The 21447-nt window shown below is 40.1% G+C and overlaps 1 protein-coding gene across 2 annotated transcripts in view; it reads right to left on the bottom strand.

Annotated features, from left to right (window-relative positions):
* The window catches only part of spata5 (spermatogenesis associated 5), a 102911-nt gene that overhangs the window by 19386 nt on the left and 62078 nt on the right, over positions 1-21447 (bottom strand). The gene's annotated exons all lie outside the window — the stretch shown is intronic.

The following is a 21447-nucleotide window of genomic DNA, read 5'->3' on the forward strand; positions in this document are numbered from 1 at the left end:
TGTGTGTATGTATCGCTACAACCTAGAAATGTCACCACCAGATCCATAGAAAAACACTTTATAAAATGTGTGTGTGTGTGTGTGTGTGTGTGTGTGTGTGTGTGTGTGTGTGTGTGTGTGTGTGTGTATACTAAAATTGAGTGTGTGCAAGTATGCAATGAAATCTGGAGCTGTCAGTCAGTACATAGTTAAGGATGGAAGGAAGGATGAAAAAAGACACTGAAAGAAGGAAGAAATGGCATGAAAGTAAACAAAGAAATAAAAAACAGAAAATGTAAGAAATTCAATTTCAACAAAAGAATGAAAAAAAAAAAAATCCAAAAAGAAATTAGAGATAACGTGAACACATAAGATCAAAGGAAGAAAAGGGGGAGACAGAACAGAAATACAAAATATAAAAGATAAAAACAAATATTTACCCACTTGATTAAATAAATCTAAAAACAGCTTAACTGAGTATTCACCCCCTCAGTGTGAATTGTCCTCTTGCAGCAAGTACAGCTTAGATTTTTGGCATTTTCTTCCATTCCTCAATGCAAATTTGCTACAACTCTGCCAAAATAAGATGGAGAACGCTGGTGCACAGCAGTTTTCAGGACACGCTGCAGATTTTCACCTGGACGCAAGCCGTTCCTTTGTAGTTTTTGCCCTGTGCTTTGGCTCACTGTCGGAACATATTGTATATTTTCACCCTAAATGCAGATGTCTAGTTGACTGGAACAGGTTCTCCTCAACTATTTGCTTAAATCTGTCTCAGTCCATGTTGCCTGTGATTGCAACAAGACTTCCAGTTCCTCCTGCTGAAAAGTGAAAAGCATGATGCTACCACCACCATGCTTTACCAAACAAATGTTGTCACCTGGGTGTTGGGCTGTATTTGGTTTATGCCAAACATTATGTTTTGGCTTTAGTCTCATCAGACCACAAAAACTTTTTTTCCAAAAGCTCTCAGATTTTCTAGCATGGCCTTCTTTAGATAGCTCTCTGATAGAAAAGCTGATGATATCATTGATGTCTGCACAGGTTCACTTGTTTCAGTTATATATATTTGTGTGTGTGTGTGTGTGTGTGTGTGTGTGTGTACAGTCATGAAAAAATAAGTACACCCATGGAAATTGCTGGCTTTTTGGACATATTTGGACAAGCAAACATTTGATCATCTTTAAAACGGTGATAAGAAAGTTGAATAAAGTTGATATACTTGCACAAAAGCAAAATTATTATTATTATTATTTTTTCAATCATTTATTCAATCATTTATTCAACAGAAATATCAATAGATGTAATATTCTTCTGTGGAAAATGTAAGTACACCCTAGGCCTCAGAAGTTAGTATTGCCCCCTTTAGCAGAAATAACTTCTTGTAGGTGTTTTGCGTAATTGTCCACCAGGCTTGCTGGAATGTTTGACCACTCTTCCATGCGATATTCATTCAGCTGCAAGATGTTTGAGGGGTTTCTGGCATGTACTGCCCGTTTCAAATTCCTCCACAACATTTCAATGGGATTCAAATCGAAGCTTTGACTAGGCCATTCCATAACCCTTCGTTTCTTCTTTTTGAGCCATTCCTTGGTGGATTTGCTATTGTGCTTAGGATCATTATTCTGTTGAAAGGCCCACTTTTATTTTCAACTTCAACTTTCAGACAGATGGCCTCACTTTATCTTCAAGCACTCTTTGATATGATGCAGAATTCATAGTTGAAGCATAGTTTCATAGTTTCACTGAGGCAGTGAAGCAACCCCACACCATAACATTTCCACCACCGTGCTTCACAGTTGTATGAGGTGCTTCTCCTGAAAAGCTGTTTTTGGTCTGCGCCAAACTTGTCTGCTGTTACTGTGGCTAAGCAACTCTATCTTTGATTCGTCTGCCCAGAGCACATTATTCCAAAAGGCCTGGTCTTTGCAAACTGTAGTACTTTGACACCAACAGTTGCAAGACTTTCTAGCAGATCCTGTGATTAATATTTGGGGTTCTTGGAGACTTCTTTTCGCATCAGATGTTATTCTCTAAAATGGAACAATACAATTGTCACAAAAATCAACCTTTTTTCCATCACGATATTATTTTCTACAAGCAAACACACTCTGTGACAGTGGAAATGAGACAAAACCATCAGGAACATCAACATTTTCCTCAGACGTGTTGGTAAATTACTAAGAAAAGCCTCAAAATGACTAAAATTACACTGTAATTACGCTCAGCTTCAGCCGCTAAACAAACCCCTCAGTTCTACCACACTGAGGAACATCAACAATGTCCTATCATTATTGGCAAATTTGGGCCTGGCAATGGACTTGCAAACACACACACACACACACACACACACACACCTCTTCTGGCAGTGGTACTGTCCATTATAAACAACAGGATATGAGATCTCATTCAAAACAAGCACGGCATGGACGGTGTGCCATTCAACACACACACACACACACACACACAAAATGTGGTGAGTGATGAAACTGACTCATTGAGAGATCCAGAGACACATCCGCTTCCTCTGTAGCATGAAACCAAAACATACGACTAGTGCCAGACACATACACAGACACCATCATCGAGTGTGTTTGTGTTTAGGACGAGACATTTTGGGAAATGTTATTCTTGACAACAAAAGAAAACGATAGCAAGAAAGAAAGAAAGGAGGAGAGATAAAGACAGAGAGGAACAGTAAACAGTAATTAGCAGTACTGCTGCTGGCTGCAAGCCCCACCCACCTCTTTACAAAGCCCAGCCCACACCCAAAACTAAATTCCGCCCTGTTAAAAGAGGCCAGATAGTCGAGGTCACTCTCTGTTGCCGAGGACAACCTGATCCCGGCGCCCGGCAACAGACCTGCTTTTAGCACGATGGGTCAGTTTACAGCAGCATTGTGAAGAGGAGACACACACACATGCACGCACACACACACACACACACACACACACACACACACACACACACACACACACATACACCTGTCTGCCAATATACAAAACACTGTAATTTAGTAACTGTGGGTGTGTGCAGACGTAAGGTAGAGAGGAGGAAAATCACACACACACACACACACACACACACACACACACACACACACCTGTCACCATAGATACTTGTTATTACTGCCAACATTTATATATATGTATCTCTCGCTCTCACACACACACACGGTAATTATCTACCTTATGATCGTTACACCTGCATGCACCCATGTCCCAAACTGTGTGTGTGCACATGTGTGTGTAACTGTGTATATGAATGCAAATGGGTAATTAAACTGTGTATTTGTGTGTTCGTGTTTGTGTATGTGTGTGTGTGTGTGTGTGTGTGTGTAGACATTTACAACAGCCTTAACTCGTTTATAGACTTCCCCTCTGGGGTTAACCAGGGGCCATACCCTCAAACACACACACCATGGGAAATGCTCATTTTTGACTGATCAAGACGAGTCTAACATTCACCCGCTCAAAAACTGTACATCAATACTCCTGATCCTTGGTAACCATGACAACCACAATAAATAACTGACTTATTATTTTTTTCCATCTTCTCTCTGATCTTGTGAACATGCTTATCGGATTGTCCACTTCAAGCTGGACACACGCCATGCTCCTTCCAATCTGTCTGCTGGGACACACATTATCTCTCAGGAGCTACTGAGGCAGCCTAGTCAATATGATAACACACTCCCGCACACCCTCTCTCTCTTTCTCTCTCGCTCATCCCGATCCTCCTCTCCCTTCCTGTCTGTAGAGGCTGCTTTAAGGCGCTTTGTGAAGATAACTGTAAATCCCCTAAATGAAAGAGTGCACTTCCACTCCCCTGCTCAGGTAATGAGTATGTATACAGCAGAGAGAGGGGGAGAGTGAGAGAGAGAAATAGAGAGAGAGAGGCAGCAAGAGAATGAGAGAGAACAGAGGGGGAAAAAAGGAGATGACAGAAAGGTATTAAGGTTCAATTCGAAACAGGAAGGAAGTTGAGGGATGTGTTGAAACAGAGAGAAAGAAAGAGAGAGAGAGAGAGAGAGAGAGAGAGAGATGTCTTTTCACACAGCATGTTCATGTTGAGAAAATATTCAGGTCTCTGACATCACTTTGATAAAAGTGTGTGCTTTATCTTTGTACAATGTTTGTGTAATGCAGATCCTGTGGAGGTTTTGTGTGTGTGTGTGTGTGTGTGTGTGTGTGTGATTTACGAGGTTTCACAGGAAGGCTAGCTGGGCGTGCTGAAGCAGCTGTTGTCTAATTGAGCCCTGCCAGTCAGAGAGATTTATACCCCTCTCTCTCTCTTTCATTGTCTACTTATGTGTGTATGTGTGTGTGTGTGTGTGTGTGTGTGTGTGTGTGTGTGTGTGTGTGTGTGTGTGTGTATATAAGGTGTCCAAGGATGGCTTCAGTTTGTGACACACCAATATGAGTTTTCATGCAATCTGAGAAAATAGACAAAGACAGAGCCAGAGACAGAGGGCGACCTCCGGGATTCATTTCAGGTTGCTATCAACATCAGAAAAACAACCAATAAAGCAGGCATGTATATACAGTATGTCAGTAACAGGAAGACTTCTTTACCTGTGCCACTCTCATACAACCCCAATTCCAAAACAGTTGGGACTCTGTGTAAAATTAAATAAAAACAGAATGCAATGATTTGCAAATCTCATAAACCCATATGTTTTTCACAATAGAACACAGAAAACATATCAAATGTTTAAACTGAGGAAATGTACCATTTTCAGAAAAAAAATAAGGTCATTTTCAATTCGATGGCCGCAACACGTCTCAAAAAAGTTGGGACGGGGTCAACAAAAGGCTGGAAAAGTAAGTGTTACTAAAAAGAAACAGCTGGAGGTTAATTGGCAACAGGTCAGTAACATGTCTCTCAGAAGTAAAGATGGGCAGAGGTTCACCAATCTGCGAAAAACTACGTCTACAATTTGTGAAACAATTTCAGAATAATGTTCCTCAACGTAAAATTTTGAATATTATGAATATCGCATCATCTACAGTACATAATATCATCAAAATATTCTGAGAATCTGGAGAAATCTCTGTGCAGAAGGGATAAGGGTGACAATCAATATTGCCTGTCTATGATCTTCGGGTCCTCAGGCAGCACTGCATTAAAAACAGGCATGATTCTGTAATGGAAATCACTGCATGGGCTCAGAAACACCTCCAGAAGTCATTGTCTGTGAACACAGTTCGCCGTGCCATCCACAAATGCTGGTTAAAGCTCTATCACACAAAGAAGAAGCCATATGTGAACATGATCCAGAAACGTCGTCGTCTTCTTCCCTGGGCCAAAGCCTATTTAAAATGGACTGAGGCAAACTGGAAAACTGTTCTGTGGTCAGATTAATCAAAATTTTAAATTCTTTTTTGAAACCATGGATGCTGCGTCCACTAAACTAAAGAGAACTAAAGAGGAGAGGAACCATCCGGCTTTTTATCAAAAGCCTGCATCTCTGATGGTATTGTGGTGCATTAGTGCCTATGGAATAGGCAGCTTGCACATCTGGAAAGACACCATCAATGCTGAAAGGTATATACAGGTTTTAGAGCAACATACGCTTCCATCCAGATTCCATCCCATCTTTACTTCTGAGAGACTCTGCCTCTCTAAGATACTCTTTTTATACCCAATCATGTTACTGACTTGTTGCCAATTAACCTAATTAGTTGCAAAAATGTTCCTCCAACTGTAACACTTAAGTTCCTCCTTTAGTGACACTTACTTTTCCAACCTTTTGTTGCCCCGTCCCAGCTTTTTTGAGACGTGTTACGACCATAAAATTCAAATTTACCTTATTTTTTTCTTCAAATGGTACATGTCCTCAATTTAAAAAATGTATATGTTTAAATATAAGATTTTCTACTGTGAATAACATATGGGTTTATGAGATTTGCAAATCATTGCATTCTGTTTTTATTTTCATTTTACCGTGTCCCAACTTTTTTGGAATTGGGGTTGTACTTTTGTACAGTACTGATTTGAGTTAAAGGTGCAAAAGCTAAAGCTTGCATTTAAAGACTCAAGTATATGGAGCTTGTATATGAATAGAACCATTAACAGTGCAGATGTCCTTAGATGTACAGGTAATATTCAGTAACTTGAAGGTCATTAATATGTAAAATCCTGTACTGAGGACAAAAAAGAAACTCTGAATGGATAAAATGTAAAGAAAAAAATCAGTAACTAAAGCCCATGAAAAATATTAATAGGTAAAAAGTCAATTACTAAAGATAAGCTGAACAGGTAAAATTCAGCATCAAAACACCTTTAAAGGGTAAAATTCTGAAAAAAATATCAATATAAATCATTTAATAATTAAAGATAATTCCGGAATTAAAAAATGATCAGTAGATAAAATTCTGCAACTGAAGTCCACAAACATGTGACACTCAGTAACTACAGACCATGTTTCAGTACAAATTTGGCAATTACTGAATGAACAGTTAAAATTCAGTATCTAAACAACATTAAAGGATAAAATTCAGTAACATAAAAATCATACAAAATGTAATAACATTAAATAAATAAAAAAAGTTACTATTAGCTGGTAAAATTCAGCAATTAAAATGACTATAAATCACACACAGGATAAATTCAATAACTAAAGACTACAAGGACATAAAATTCAGTAAATACTGACAATGACCAGGTACAAAAGTGTATATATATATATATATATATATATATATATATATATATATATATATATATATATATATATATATATATATATATATATATATATATATATATATATAACTTCTGAAAAAAGTATGAACAACATATAAAATGCCATTACAAAATCATTCAATAATTAAAGATAATTTTGGAATTATAAACCATTAGCAGGTGAAATTGAGTTACTAAAAGGCTAAAGGTCATTAACCATTAAAATTGTATTTACATGTGAATAAACTGTTATAAGTAGTGTTATATTGCATTTACAAAAATATTATCGATTAGAAAAACCTAGGAACTACAAAACTGGAGGTACACTTTGAAATTAAGGAATCTTCGTTAACTGATTTAATAAAACTTTACATGCCTATGTCCATTTCACATCGATTTATGGGTGCAAAAACATAATGAGATTCAGAAGACACGTAAATTCAGTAGCTTAAGAAATTAAGTCGCTTAAAAATGTTTGTTTTTTAAAAAAGAATAGGCAAAATAGTCTCAAACAGCAGTAACAAATTCAGTAACAAAGAACAACAGACAGGAACAACATTACAAATTTGAGTTAACTGACCAATTTCTTTCATTTTACAGTACACAGTTTTATATGTTTAACTGCATAAAACACAACACAGAAATGTATACGTAATTAATTAGCATAATCAGGTACTAACTAAAGAACATTAGTAACGAATGTCTCATGAAGAGGTAAAATTCAGAAATTAAAAATCATAAACAGGTAGAATTATATAAGAAAAGCAAGGAAATTCAGAAAAAGAAGCACTAGTATGAGGTACATTTAGTTGATTGTTAAATTAAAAAAGCAGATTAATTCAGTAATTAAGAGACATCAGGATTTAGCAAATTTAGCAGGAGACGTGTAAATTGCACTGTTCTAGAGTTGCGACATCAGGTCTATTACAGTCACTTCCTCTGTTTTACAGGAAGAGGGTCTGCTTACATACGCCTGACCTTGATAACAATCCTGAAATGCAACACCACGTCCCGATCTATTTCTGCCTCCCTTTTACTGTAAGCAGCACACAGCATCCGCTCACTATGTACACAACACGGCTACCGGAACAAGAGAGAGAGAATGGTCGACCAAATGTCCCCATAATAATAGGAATACATGATAATTTGACTTATTGGGGACCTTTGGTCCGCATAAAGAAAAACCTGTGTGTGTGTCTGTGTGAGATATATATATATATATATATAATGTGTGTGTGTATGAGAGAGAGAGGGGAGCAGAAGGGGGGGCAAATGTCCCCATAATAATAGGATAATAATTTGGCTTATTGGGGACATTTGGTTGGTCCTTATGAAGACAAAACTGTGTGTGTGGGAGAGAGAAAGAGAGAGAGAGAGAGAGAGAGTGAGGGACAGAGAGATAGAGGACCAAATGTCTCCATAATAAGCGGAATGCATGATTCTTTAGTCTATTAGGGACATTTGTTGGTCCTCATAAAGAAAAAAGTCCAAATTGTTCCCATATATTTCCCACCAGGTCTTCTGTTTTATTTCTCCATTTGACGCTCAGTTGCTGAATTTGTGATGCAGTCAGACGCATGAAAATGAGAAAACTCACTTAACAGGAAGGTTACAGGAAGTCATTACAAGTAGAATGTATGGAAATATAAACAAAAAGGGGTAAAAAGGTGCTGTGACTGGCTTTTGTAAGTGTCTTGCATCATATGACAAATATAATTGATTTATCCCACAGCACTGTTGAACGTTCTCGAATCTGACTGGTCAGGAGATGTTGATTTAGTTTCTATAACAGCAGCTCTTACTGTTATTTCTGCGGCAAGGCACAATCACAGGTTCACATTAATATGCTCATGCTAATACATTATTATCTAATACCTCATCCTATCTAGAGTGACAACATACACAGGGAATTGGTATGATGGACGGTCCACACAAACTACTGAACATATTTGAGTAATTGTTGACATGGTGAAGGAGTCTCCAAGGTCAGAACATTGTAACAGTCGGGAGTGAAGCTCTAACTTCACGTTTTCAGACACTGGAAATTCTTTAGGATGGAGGACTTTGTGGGTTTGTTGGCATTGTGACAAGACGCAAATTAAATTGATAAGGGAGCGAAGAGAAGCTTGTGAGGGAACGACTGTTTTTAGCTTTAATTGATCATTCCTTCATTATTATTTCTCATTTATAATGCCAAAATGTTAATGTTACAATTACAACCCTAATTCCAAAAAAGGTGGGACAGTATGGAAAAAAAGTTATGGACAGTATGGAAAAGTTATGACTGCAACACACTCCAAAAAATTTGGGAGTCAACTGTTAACCACTGTGTAACTCCACCTTTTCTTTTAATAACACTTATTAAGCATTTGGGCGCCGAGTGAAGACACCAGCTGGTTAAGTTTAGGAAGCGGAATTTCCCCTATTCGTCCACTATTTCTTTAGCTGCGCAAAGTACAGGGCCTTCATTGCATTATTCTGCACTTCATAATGCGCCACACATTCTCAATCGGAGACAGGTCAGGACTGCAGGCAGGCCATGCTAGCACCCGCAATCTGCTTACGCAACCATGCACTTGTAATCCGGGCAGAATGTGGTTTGGCGTTGTCCTGCTCTAGATGGCAGCATATGTTGCTCCAAAATGAGAACATATTATTCTGCATTAATGGTGCCCTCACAGATGTGCAAGTTACCCATGCCATGGTCACTGACACACCCCCATACCACGACAGACACTGGCTTTTGGACCCGACACTGATAATAACTTGGATGGTTTGGACGTTTTGTCCAAAAACTATTTGAAATTTTGACTCGTCAGACCACAAAACACAATTCCACTGTGCTACTGTCCATCTCAGATGAGGCAGAGCCCAGAGAAGTCGGCGGCCTTAACTTGCATCTGTGGATGCAGCGGCGAATGGTGTTGCCTAACAAAGGTTTACCAAAGTATTCCAGAGCCCATGTCAGGATATCCATTACAGGTTTTTAAGTCAGTGATGTCTGAGGAATCGGAGATCACGCACATTCAGAAGTGGTTTTCGGCCTTGCCCTTTACGCACCGAGATTTGACCGGATTCCTTGAATCTTTTAATTATATTGTGCACTGTAGAAGGTGCAATGCCCAAAATCCTACCGAATTGTCTTTGGGGAACGTTGCTCTCAAAGTGTTGGATTATTCGCTGATGCATCTGTTGGCAGATTGGCGAGCCTCGACCAGTCCTTGCTCTTGAAGGACTAGGCCTTTTTTGGAGGCTCCTTATATGTTATGATTAGATGATTGCCTCACCTGTTTCACATCACCTTCTTATTTCAACTTGTCACATCGCTATTAGTCCTAAAGTGCCCCTGTCCCAACTTTTTTGGAACATGTTACATGCATCAATTTCAAAATAAATGTTTACCATCAAAAAACTATGCAGTTCATCAGGTAAAACATCAAATACCTTGTCTTTATATGTTTTTTTTGTTTAAATACAAATCAAAGTACATTTACAAATCACTCCTCTTTGTTTTTATTAGCATTTTCCATACTATCCCAACTTTTTTGGAATTGCGGTTGTACACGAAACATTTTATGAATGATTTATAGGCTACTGATTTTTTCAATAAATTAGGAACAGGAATACAGTACGAAAACACCTGCACGATAATTAATCTGTGTGTCTTTAAAAGACGCTAAGTAAGCAGGGGTTAAACAAGAAAAAACAACACACCAAATAGTGTGTCCAAAGAACAATCAGAACATATTGCCATGCGTTTATCTTTTTTTCCCCCAGCAGTCCGACCATAATAGTTAATGTCCCATACCAGATGACCTGTCATTCATTCCTAGGTCTTAGAAAGAGAATATATTGTTTTGATGTAAGGCTTTAGTATTTTAAGAATAAAAAGTTTTCTTTTTTTTTATTTTAATCTGGAAAATGCAGTAAGCATTTCACTCTCAGTTATGAAGATCCTGCAGCCCATCTAGAGCCGGATGGTGAGGTCAGGGTTAATACTACACTCCACACTCCTACTGTCTCTGTCTCTCTGTAACACATCTGACTGTCAGCGAGCCACACCTCTGATTGTATAACCATTCCGGATGGAGGTAATTCCCTTTGGCCAAAAACACCCTATAAACACACACAAACACACACACCTCTTTTTTCTTTATGAGGACCAACAAAATGTCCCCAATACGCTAAATTATCATACATTCCTCTTATGAGTACATTTGGTCCTCTATCTCTCTCTGTCGCAAACACACACTTTTTTTTCTTAATGAGGACCAACCAACTGTCCCCAATAAGCCATAATGTCCTATTATTATAGGGACTTTTGGTCATCACACACACACACACACACACCATTATTTTTCTTTATGAGGACTGACCAAATGTACCCAAATCACAAATTATCATTTGGTCCTCACACACAGTGCTTTTTTCTTCATGAGGGCCAACTAAATGGTCCCCCCTCCCTCTCTCTCTCACACACACACATACATGAACACACATTTCTAAAGATATGCATACTGTTCTTTTACACCCTCCTGTCAAACTTGTAACACGAGTCAAAACAAACTCCGGATTCGGAGAACCCCAACCCAGACACTTCGTGTTTTTCATTCCTGCATGTTATTATTGCTTTCTTTCTGTAAACAAAAGTGGTGAAGTGAGACTAAGCAGTGATATTGTATGTGCGAGCTGAGCTCTGAATGGATGACAGTAATCACACCTGTTCCTGAACCATCAACCCTCAATTGTTCCGCTATGAATGTCAAACAAGATGTGATGGCTTCGGGGTAAGAATTTATTTAATCTACCTGTATTTTTATGTGTGCACACCTCCACCCGAACTGTCAAGGCAAGAAACGGGTTAAGGAAGGACACCAGGACAGGACGTCTGTATCGGAACCTATCTGAAATACAAAACGCTACTAAAAAATACTGATACATACTTTGTAAAATGACTTTTGCTGTGTATTTTTCTGATGTTATCATACAAGTCATGTGATGCTGGTGAACTTGAGATCAGATGCGTGCACCAGGGTTTCTCTATAGCTAGGAATTTTCTTATTACAAGAAGCACCTTTTATTTGTGAGCAGTTCATGAACAGCCCTGCAATACTTCCACGTGCCTGGACTCGTCAGCGAGGAAACTGAGAGGTCAGAAGCTTGACCTAGATAGCAAAACAAACCTAGTCTTGGTGGAGCTCAGGATCAGTCAGTTGTGCATAAAAAGTTTACAAAATGTCAGAGAAGTCACGCCATCGGTGAGAAACTTTTTATACTAAGTTTAGGAAAACTTGGCAACCTGATCAGCCAGTGAAGGTGAAGATTACTCTGGGCCTTTCAACTCAACCCCATTAGTCAAAATTAGTGGCTACTAAACTTGATATTACATCATATGCTGCAGGAACCCAGTCAAAAAGCAACAATAGTACATTGTTCCTGTGACTCTCAATATCTATATATTTTTTTAAATGCTGACATTTCAGAATTTGTTACATACAAAAGATTGGTCTATTACAGACATTCCGATATAAAAAAGACTGCTAAATTAAAAACAATGGTTTGTCAGGATGTATATCTCCAAAATTTCGAAGAATTGATAGAATATGTTTTCTGCAGTAAAAAGTGCTAGCCTTTGATAACCATAAGCATAACAACACAAATTCTGGCTTTAAAAAAATGTACAAATGAATGTAATTTTATGTTATTAGGAATATCATCTTAATGAACCAATGAGTGATATTTTGCGTTAACAACTGAGAGAAAAAGGTAGCTGGTTAGAGCTAGATTTTTTGTTGTTGTCTGTGAACCTTTATTTTGGCCAGAATCGCAGGACAGCATTCAAGTGTCCATCGTGTCGATCCCATATTCTTGGTCAGACCCCTGAAAGTTTCAAACATAGCAGACAAAACTACTGCTCTGGCTAAGGAGAAAGGTTACAAATGTAATTAAATTTCTTGTCTTGTAGCTGCTTTTGTGTTTGTACTTGTAGAACTTCAGCTTGTTTATGTGGGAAACTTGCTGGCTAGGTGTGTTCAGTACCAGAAAAGTAGCTGCTGCTAGTTCTGTATCAATGCTTAGGTAAGACATTCCATTATCCAGTGTCAGTAAAATAAACAAACAACACTTATGAAAAGTAGTAATGTGCAATGACAGTGAAGGGTGACGTGCACATGATCTCCGATCCCTCAGACACCATCTTAAAAACAGTCATGAGTCTGTAATGGATGCCTTCCAAGGTCCCATTTTAGATTAGAGATATCTCTCTCTCTCTCTCTCTCTCTCATATATATTATATATAAGGGATGTCACGATACCAAAAATCTAGTAGTCGGTACCGATACCACCAGAAGTACACGATACTCGATACAAAATCGATACCACAGTGTGGTATAAAATAAGAAAAATAAAATAAAAAAGCTCTCCTCGAGGACATCCTCCTCTGGCTGATACTGGCAAAAAAAGAGGGGGGGGGGGGGGTAGAGGAGGGGGTATTTTAGTTATCAAACACTGTCTGATAATGAGTGGACGTGCACTCCTGTGCGCGCGCACACACACACACACGCATGCACACAGACACACACCTTATACTCTGAATGCATTAGTTTAAATTCACTGATATGGTGGCAGACCAAAAAGATTTATTAAAAGCATGAACATGTGAATAATTATTAGTGACATTAGGCTACATTTAGCTGACAGGACACGGGCTGAAATGCGATGCATGGTGGCCCATTCGGAGGTAGTTTATAACACTGCAATGCGTTAGCATCGTTAACAAGGATCTGGCTATCGCAAACATTACATGCAGCATAACGTTAGCTGGTTTCACGGCCACAATGCCAGCTTCATCAAACAAACATAATATAGGATCGTCTTTCAGGTGCTTTGTTTGAAATGAACGATAGCATCGGTTACACACCGGAAACTGATACTAGCTTTCCTCTCAACGAGTCGGGGCGGAGCTAAACTTAAAGCTAAGCTAATCTTCTGTAGTTTTTCCCATGTGCTTGTAGGCATTCCTCTTGTTCTTCACCACTTGTGGATCGACTATAACACTTGTGCGTATTTGCTGCCCCCTTCAGGTCCGGAAGAACTGCAACAACGGTACCTCCGTTACAATCGGTACCAACGAAAATGCAGAAAAACAAGTACAAGTCACGTTTTAAGAATGTTGGTAACGACATGGTACCGAAGTATTGGTTCTCGTGACATCCCTAATATATATATATATTATATATACACATTATATATATATATATATATATATATATATATATATATATATATATATATATATATAAAAGCTACTTTGGAAGCTATTTCAGAAAGGATCAAAGCAATAGATGCATTTTCCCCACAATTATTTTCTTATAGTCTTAAATGTACTAAAATCACGTCAGTGTTCCTGCATTAGTATGTGTGTAACAACTTATGAAAACAATTCACCTTTTGAAATTCTGATATTCTTTACTCTATGTAGCTCTGAAAACAATAGGCTTATTAACTGACACATGTTTCTCTTTTACATGTATCTCAATCACAATAAAGTTACCTCAAAAAAAGTTTAAAAGGAGGAAATTACCATTAATTTAATTTCCAATTCCGGGATGAAATCGATTGTCTAAAAACAACTGCTATATATTGATTTAATTTGCATTTAACATGTAATAAATAAGGGGGGCTTAGTGGTTAGCACGTTTGCCTCGCACCTCTAGGGTTGGGGGTTTGAATCCCGCTTCCGCCCTGTGTGCCCGGAGTTCGCCTTTGTCTCATCCGGGTACTCCGGTTTCCTCCAGTCCAAAGGAATGCTTTGTACAGTGCATCCGGAAAGTATTCACAGCGTTCACTTTTTCCACATTTTGTTATGTTACAGCCTTATTCCAAAATGGAATTAAATGGAATGGAATTAAATTTATTATTTTCATTAATTCTACAAACAAGAGTACAGAAAACTTTCTGCAGCATTGAAGGTCCCAATGAGCACAGTGGCCTCCATCATCCGTAAATGCAAGAAGTTTGGAACCAGCAGGACTTTTCCTAGAGCTGGCCGCCCGACCAAACTGAGCGATCAGGAAGAAGGGCCTTAGTCAGGGTGGTGACCAAAAACCCAGATGGTCACTCTAAAAGAGTTCCGGCCTGTCTCTGTGGAGAGAGGAGAACCTTCCAGAAGAACAACCATCTCTGCAGCACTCCACCAATCAGGCCTGTATGGTAGAGTGGCCAGACGGAAGCCACAGCCCGCCTGGAGTTTGCCAAAAGGCACCTAGAGGACTCTCAGGCCATGAGAAACAAAATTTTCTGGTCTGATGAAACAAAGATTGAACTCTTTGGCCTGAATTGCAAGCGTCATGTCTGGAGGAAACCAGGCACCAGTCATCACCTGGCCAATACCATCCCTACAGTGAAGCATGGTGGTGGAAGCATCATGCTGTGGGGATGTTTTTCAGCGGCAGGAACTGGGAGACTAGTCAGGATCGAGGGAAAGATGAATGCAGCAATGTACAGAGACATCCTTGATGAAAACCTGCTCCAGAGCGCTCTGGACCTCAGACTGGGGCGAAGGTTTATCTTCCAACAGGACAATGACCCTAAGCACGCAGCCAAGATAACGAAGGAGTGGCTACAGGACAACTCTGTGAATGTAGTTGAGTGGCCCAGCCAGAACCCAGACTTGAACCCGATTGAACACCTCTGGAGAGATCTGAAAATGGTTGTTCACCGACGCTCCCCATCCAACCTGATGGAGCTTGAGAGGTATTGCAAAGAAGAATGGGAGAAACTGCCCAAAAAATAGGTGTGCCAAGCTTGTAGCATCATTCTCAAAAAGACTTGAGGCTGTAATTGGTGCCAAAGATGCTTCAACAAAGTACTGACCAAAGGCTGTGAATACTTATGTACATGTGTTTTTTTTGTTTTTTATTTTTAATACATTTGCAAAGATTTCAAACAAACTTCTTTCTTGTTGTCATTATGGGGTATTGTTTGTAGAATTTTGAGGAAAATAATGAATTTAATCCATTTTGGAATAAGGCTGTAACATGACAAAATGTGGAAAAAGTGAAGCGCTGTGAATATTTTTCCGGATGCTCTGTAGGTTAATTGCCATTTCTAATTTGTCTGTAGTGTGTGAATGTGTGTGTGATTTTGCCCGGTGATGGGTGTCCCCTGGGATAGGCTGCTGGCTCTCCTGCAACCATGTGTAGGATAAACTGTAAGGAAAATGGATTTATAGAAATATGAAGAAAACAACTATGACCATCATGTTACTATGCCTATGTTTATACCCAACTTTATTCATAGTCTTCAGGGATTTTAATCCTACGTTTAGTCACATTTGGCCTCTTGGCTCCCGGCCATGGACTGCCGTAGCATCGCCTGGAACTAATAGTGTGATCTCCTGATTTAGGAGGTGAACACTATTGCACCACTTTGGAGTTCCACCTACAGCTGAGTTTGTGAAAATGGCTCCTTATGTACCTAATGTGATCTCTGCAGAAAACCTAGGAATGCTTGGAAGTTAAGAAAGCAACTTCCCTACATTTCTGGGGCAAAATCTGTTGTTATTGGCTGTTTGCCAGAAATTAGCCATAGCAATATCTGATGGACTTTCCCAGACCTCTAAACAGTTATTATAATATTGGTTCAGAGATCTTTTATGCACAAGGTATCATGGGAACAAGGTGGATATGGTATCCACGGCACACAGTCCGACCAGTACAGTGACTTCTGTAGCGTGTGGAGTCTCTCTGTGGCTCAGTAAAGCTGTATGCTGGTGTTGTATGGAAGTGCTGATGCACCGATTTTATATCTGCAGAATCAGTGGAGCTACTGGCATTGACACACACACACACACACACACACACACACACACATACACACATACACACTTATCAGCGGAAGAGCAAGTTCTGTGTGTGAGAGACGATGATGATGGGGGAGATGTGGGATCATTGTTCAGCTGCATCTGATAACCCCACAGTCCTCACTCACACACACACACACACACACACACACACACACACAGAAAGAGACAAAAAACACTGTTGACTGACAGCTGACTGCTGTTTCCCAACAGCTTCACTTAACACTTAAGCTTCCTGTTTACCCAAAGGCACTGTGTGTGTGTGTGTGTGTGTGTGTGTGTGTGTGTGTGTGTGTGTGTGTGTGTGTGTGTGTGTGTGTGTGTGTGTGTTCTGCAGGGGGTTCCTGTACAGCCAGCAGCTCTTCCCATGGTTCCTTAACCACCTGTGGTTTTGTTCTTCAGTACAGGAACACAGTGTGTACGTGAGCAAAGAGAGAATCGAAATAGTTATTACACTGACAATAAGAACTAAAGATCTCCTTTTTGTCAGATCTTTCTGTCAAACACACACACACACACACACACACACACACACACAAAGAACTAATTGGTGCTTTTGCCCCCAGTCTGTCCACTTCCTGTGGCAGAGACCAAAAGGAATGCAGAGACAGAGACCCTGTGTGTGTGTGTGTGTGTGTGTGTGTGTGTGTGTGTGTGTGTGTGTGTGTGTGTGTGTTGCTAAAAAAGAAAGAAGGAAAGAAAGAAAGAAAGAAAGGAGCGGAACAAAATAAATAAACAAATAATTAACATTCCTCTGCGTGGAAGAGCATTTGTTACCCTGCTGGAACACACAGCAGTGTGTTTGTGTGTGTGTGTGTGTGTGTGTGTGTGTGTGTGTGTGTGTGTGTGTGTGTGTGTGTGTCTTTGCATTGACAATAAAATGATCTTTGAGACCTTTCTTATTCTATCCATCTTCACCGTTGTGTTTATCTTTACCTTTTCTTTCTGTCTACACCTGTCTGTCTCACTGCCTCTTTCTTCACCCCATCTTTCAGTTTCACATGCTCTGTTTTCCCTCTCTCAGGTTTCTTTCTTCCATCTCACCGTCATCTCGATCTCCTTCTCTTTTTCTCTCTCTTTGCGTCTCTACCTTTCTCCTCTTATTCCTACCTCTCTCTCCATCTCTCATAAGAGAAAGAAACTTTGGCAGTCTATCCACAAACCACTAATCAGGAACCCTTCGTGCATTGGTCTTTAATCAACGATTGGTTCATTTTAGCTCCGCCCACACGTCCCACAAGACGGCGGGATACTTACTTATGACACAGCTCAAGAGCGCTATGTCTCTTTATTTCTCTCTTTGCGTCGCTCTACCGCTCTCTTTTTCTGGACCACCTCCAGTTTTTCTATTTTTGTCCACCTCTATCTATCTCGCTTCATCATCTCTCTTTCTCTGCCTCGTGTGGATGTATAAAGTCAGAGGTGGGTGCTTATATGGTGCCATCATTCAAGAGTGATAACAGATACCAGATGAGGAGAATGAACACACACACACACACACACACCCCTATAAATAGTTCTAATGCTGACCATTTGACTAAATTGCCCTCTACACTAATCAGTGTGTGTCTTATCATAAACGCCCCAGCTGAGTAAACAGCACACACAAACTTCTGTTCTGAACTAGAGCATGGCTCCGTCCTAAACGCCAGAGTTCAAACCTGCCTCGTCTCCGTCCTGTAACGTCGGCCATTCTACTGAAGCAGTAAAACGCAGGACGAGCTCAGACACGACGTCTCGATGCTGAAACACTCGCAGGTCGTCACTCTCAGTTTGCATTATACAGTATATTACCCATAATTCACCACAGGAGGATTTCAGGTTTAACAGTTGTTTAATGAAATAAAGGTCGTTCGTGTGTCTAGCTAGCTAAGGAATAGCTACAATAGAACGAGGTGATGAGGTTTGACACTTGATGGTGCGTTTGACAATTGTTAAGCACGGTTTATTTGTGTCACGTCACAGGCAGCGGATTCAAGGGGTTAACATGTCGCACACAAAGACGCAGCGTCGTGCTAGCTCCCACTAGTGAACTACGCTTTGGGCGTACATTCAGAGCGATGTTGCAGGCTAACGCTGATTGGAGGCGTGTCCAACTGCGTACACCAGAACAGTTTGATCAGACCTTACGACATTTCTTCCACTGGTTTAATCGAATTCAAATATCAACGTAAAACTGTTCAAAGTACAGTCCCGTCCGAAACTACTGGAACGGCAAGGCCAATTCATTTGTTCGTGCTGTACACCAAAGACACACCAGTGGTTTCTTTCTTTTTTCCAGGATGTTCCAAATTGTTGTACTGGCTATGCCCAATGTTTGTGCAATGCCTCTGAGTGATTTTCCGTCTTTTCTCAACTTCAAAATGGCTTGCTTTTCTCCCATAGGTAGCTCTCTAGTTTTCATCTTGGCGTAACCTTTTTAACAACAAATGCGGTCTTCACAGGCGAAATTAAGGCTAAAATCAAGGGTAGACATTCAGAGCTATTTACTGTTTTAACAATCGATCTAACAAGACACACCTGGGTAACAAGAAACACTTGTTCTCAGACGTATAAACCAGACTTTAGAAAGAACTCGTCTCAAAGCGAGCATTTGAGACACAGCCATTCTGTTGCGATTATCACTTTATTACCTTAAGCCTTCTGTGCTAAACTACACCCTATTCGCTACCCCTTATTTACGTCGAAATCATAGTGGCGCTCATGCTTGACTTCCAGATTTCTCTTTAATCGGAAAGCAACTCCGGTTCCGGGAAGTCGGATATGATGATTGATCTGTTACTGGTGGCACACACCGGGTCCTAAAACCACACCGTGTTCAATAGGACGGGCACTTCCAGTCGTGTTGGGAAGTGTCATAAAATTCCACAAAACAACGTAGTCGAGCAGCGATGTAATACTCAATAGACCATGCTATTTGTGATGGTGTGTGTGTGGCATATATAGTGCACACACACACACACACACACAGACAACAGAAAATAAAACTAAATATTTTTCCTCTCTAGTCTTACACAATATTGAAGTATTAGTAAATACAGTAGAGAACATTCCGTGCTCCACAATGCATTGCAACATGTGAGCAACCAATAGGGTAACAAAGAACACCCATAATGCACTATGGTAGAGGAATACACAAAAGCAGGACACTATTTAAGGCACAGGGTGGACTGTTCAGGTGTGGTGTGGTGTGACTCAGTCTCTCTCTCTCTTTCTCTCTCTCCAAAACAGGAAGTGAGGGATTCCCATTTCCTGTCTGATGTCTGAGCTAAAAGAGAGAGACGGGAAATGTAAAGCAACCTGGCCCAGATGAGAAGTTTCCTTCATCCTTATTTATTCTACATTATTCAAACGATTAATAACACTACAATAAATCATATAAAAATAGCAAAATCTCTCTCTCGCTTCCTGTTTCTCTCTTTTCCCCCCCATCTCTATATTTACGTCACAGAGGGCAAAAAGAGTGCACAAACTACACAGTGTAGAGTGTGTGTGTTAGTGTGCCAGAAAAAAAACCCACGGTGCCATATTTAACCCAGAACACTAAACACAGGAAATGTGCTCAAGCAAAACACACACACACACACACACACACACACACACACACACACACACACCAGCTGGGTATGGGTTTACTGGTCTTTCAATATGTAATTAAATTATTTTCAAACTTTAGAGCTAAACCTTTGGCAGCGCCGGCTCCGGCTGGAGACGATTAGCGCTCAGCTGCGCTGCGGGATTAACTAAATAAAAAGCAGTCCCGATGCTTCATTAGATCTCCGGCTTTTTACTTGGCAGTACGCTCATTCTGCTCCTTGTGGCTGCTTCAATATCAACAGAGAAAATGAGTGAGCACAAGTACACGCGTTCTCGGGGAAGAAGGAGACATAGGGGGCGTGTCAATCAGCTCCTTAGTTAAGTAGTCGGGGCACTGATCAGGGAGTCGGCCATTTTAAGGCCTGTTTTCAATCGCGAAATCCTTCCAGTGCACTGAAACGTTTGAGCCCAAAAGAATTCCCACAATGCGGCGTGAAAACCAGGGTGCATCAATGCGCTTACTGGAAACGACGTCATATTTTCTGAAGCCGCTCAGCCAACTTTGTCTACAAATCGTTGTTATATCTCTCGTTGTGATATCGTTGTTGTAGCTCTCAAATGATTACTTACGATCCTATCCTAGGAATTTATACGACATATGATGTCAGAAAGATATCGGGCCTGCCTGTTGCCAGCGGTGACGTTTATCAACGTGAGTACGTAATCGTGTTACCGGAAATTAAGTCATCGGTGTGTGAGCCAGGGTCCTTACCAGTGCTTGCACTTGTGTACACCATACAGTGATTCACCCCCCAGGGAGCTGAATGAGACGCAGCCTCCGGTTAGCTTCATGTCACGCAGGAAGTGAGGCATACTGTACGTCTTTGTCACTAAATGTTGCACTGCTGCTGTGATACTAACTACACTCCCTACTGTATTCTGGTTGTAAATTGTAAACGAAGCAGCCAATTTCAGGAACGCTCTCTAGTCATTCCTTGACCTCCTTTACTGGCCATGTTGCGTTCCACAGTTTGATGGCTGTGTTTAACATTCCCAAACATCAGTCATTAATATAACAGGAAGTGAAGTAGGCCACACATGGGGTTCTACAGAACGAATCGACGACTTGCTGTTAGCAAGGTGATCGTTTTCCCATAACTGTACCTACTGGCATGTTTTGTCCCTCTTATAACACTGCAGCTTGGCAACGAAATGAAAGCAATTTGAATTAGGCAAAGAAAGAAAGGAAGGAAAGAAAGAAAGAAAGTCAAAGACCGAAAAAGAGAAATGTACAGACAGACAAAAAGACTGAAAAAGGAGGAAAAAAACAAAGAAATAATGAAAGTGAAAGAAACAGCTAAAGACTGAAAGAAAGAAAGAAA

This window comes from Ictalurus punctatus, chromosome 2 (genome assembly GCF_001660625.3).
Source record: "Ictalurus punctatus breed USDA103 chromosome 2, Coco_2.0, whole genome shotgun sequence".
In the NCBI taxonomy this organism is placed as follows: Eukaryota; Metazoa; Chordata; class Actinopteri; order Siluriformes; family Ictaluridae; genus Ictalurus; species Ictalurus punctatus.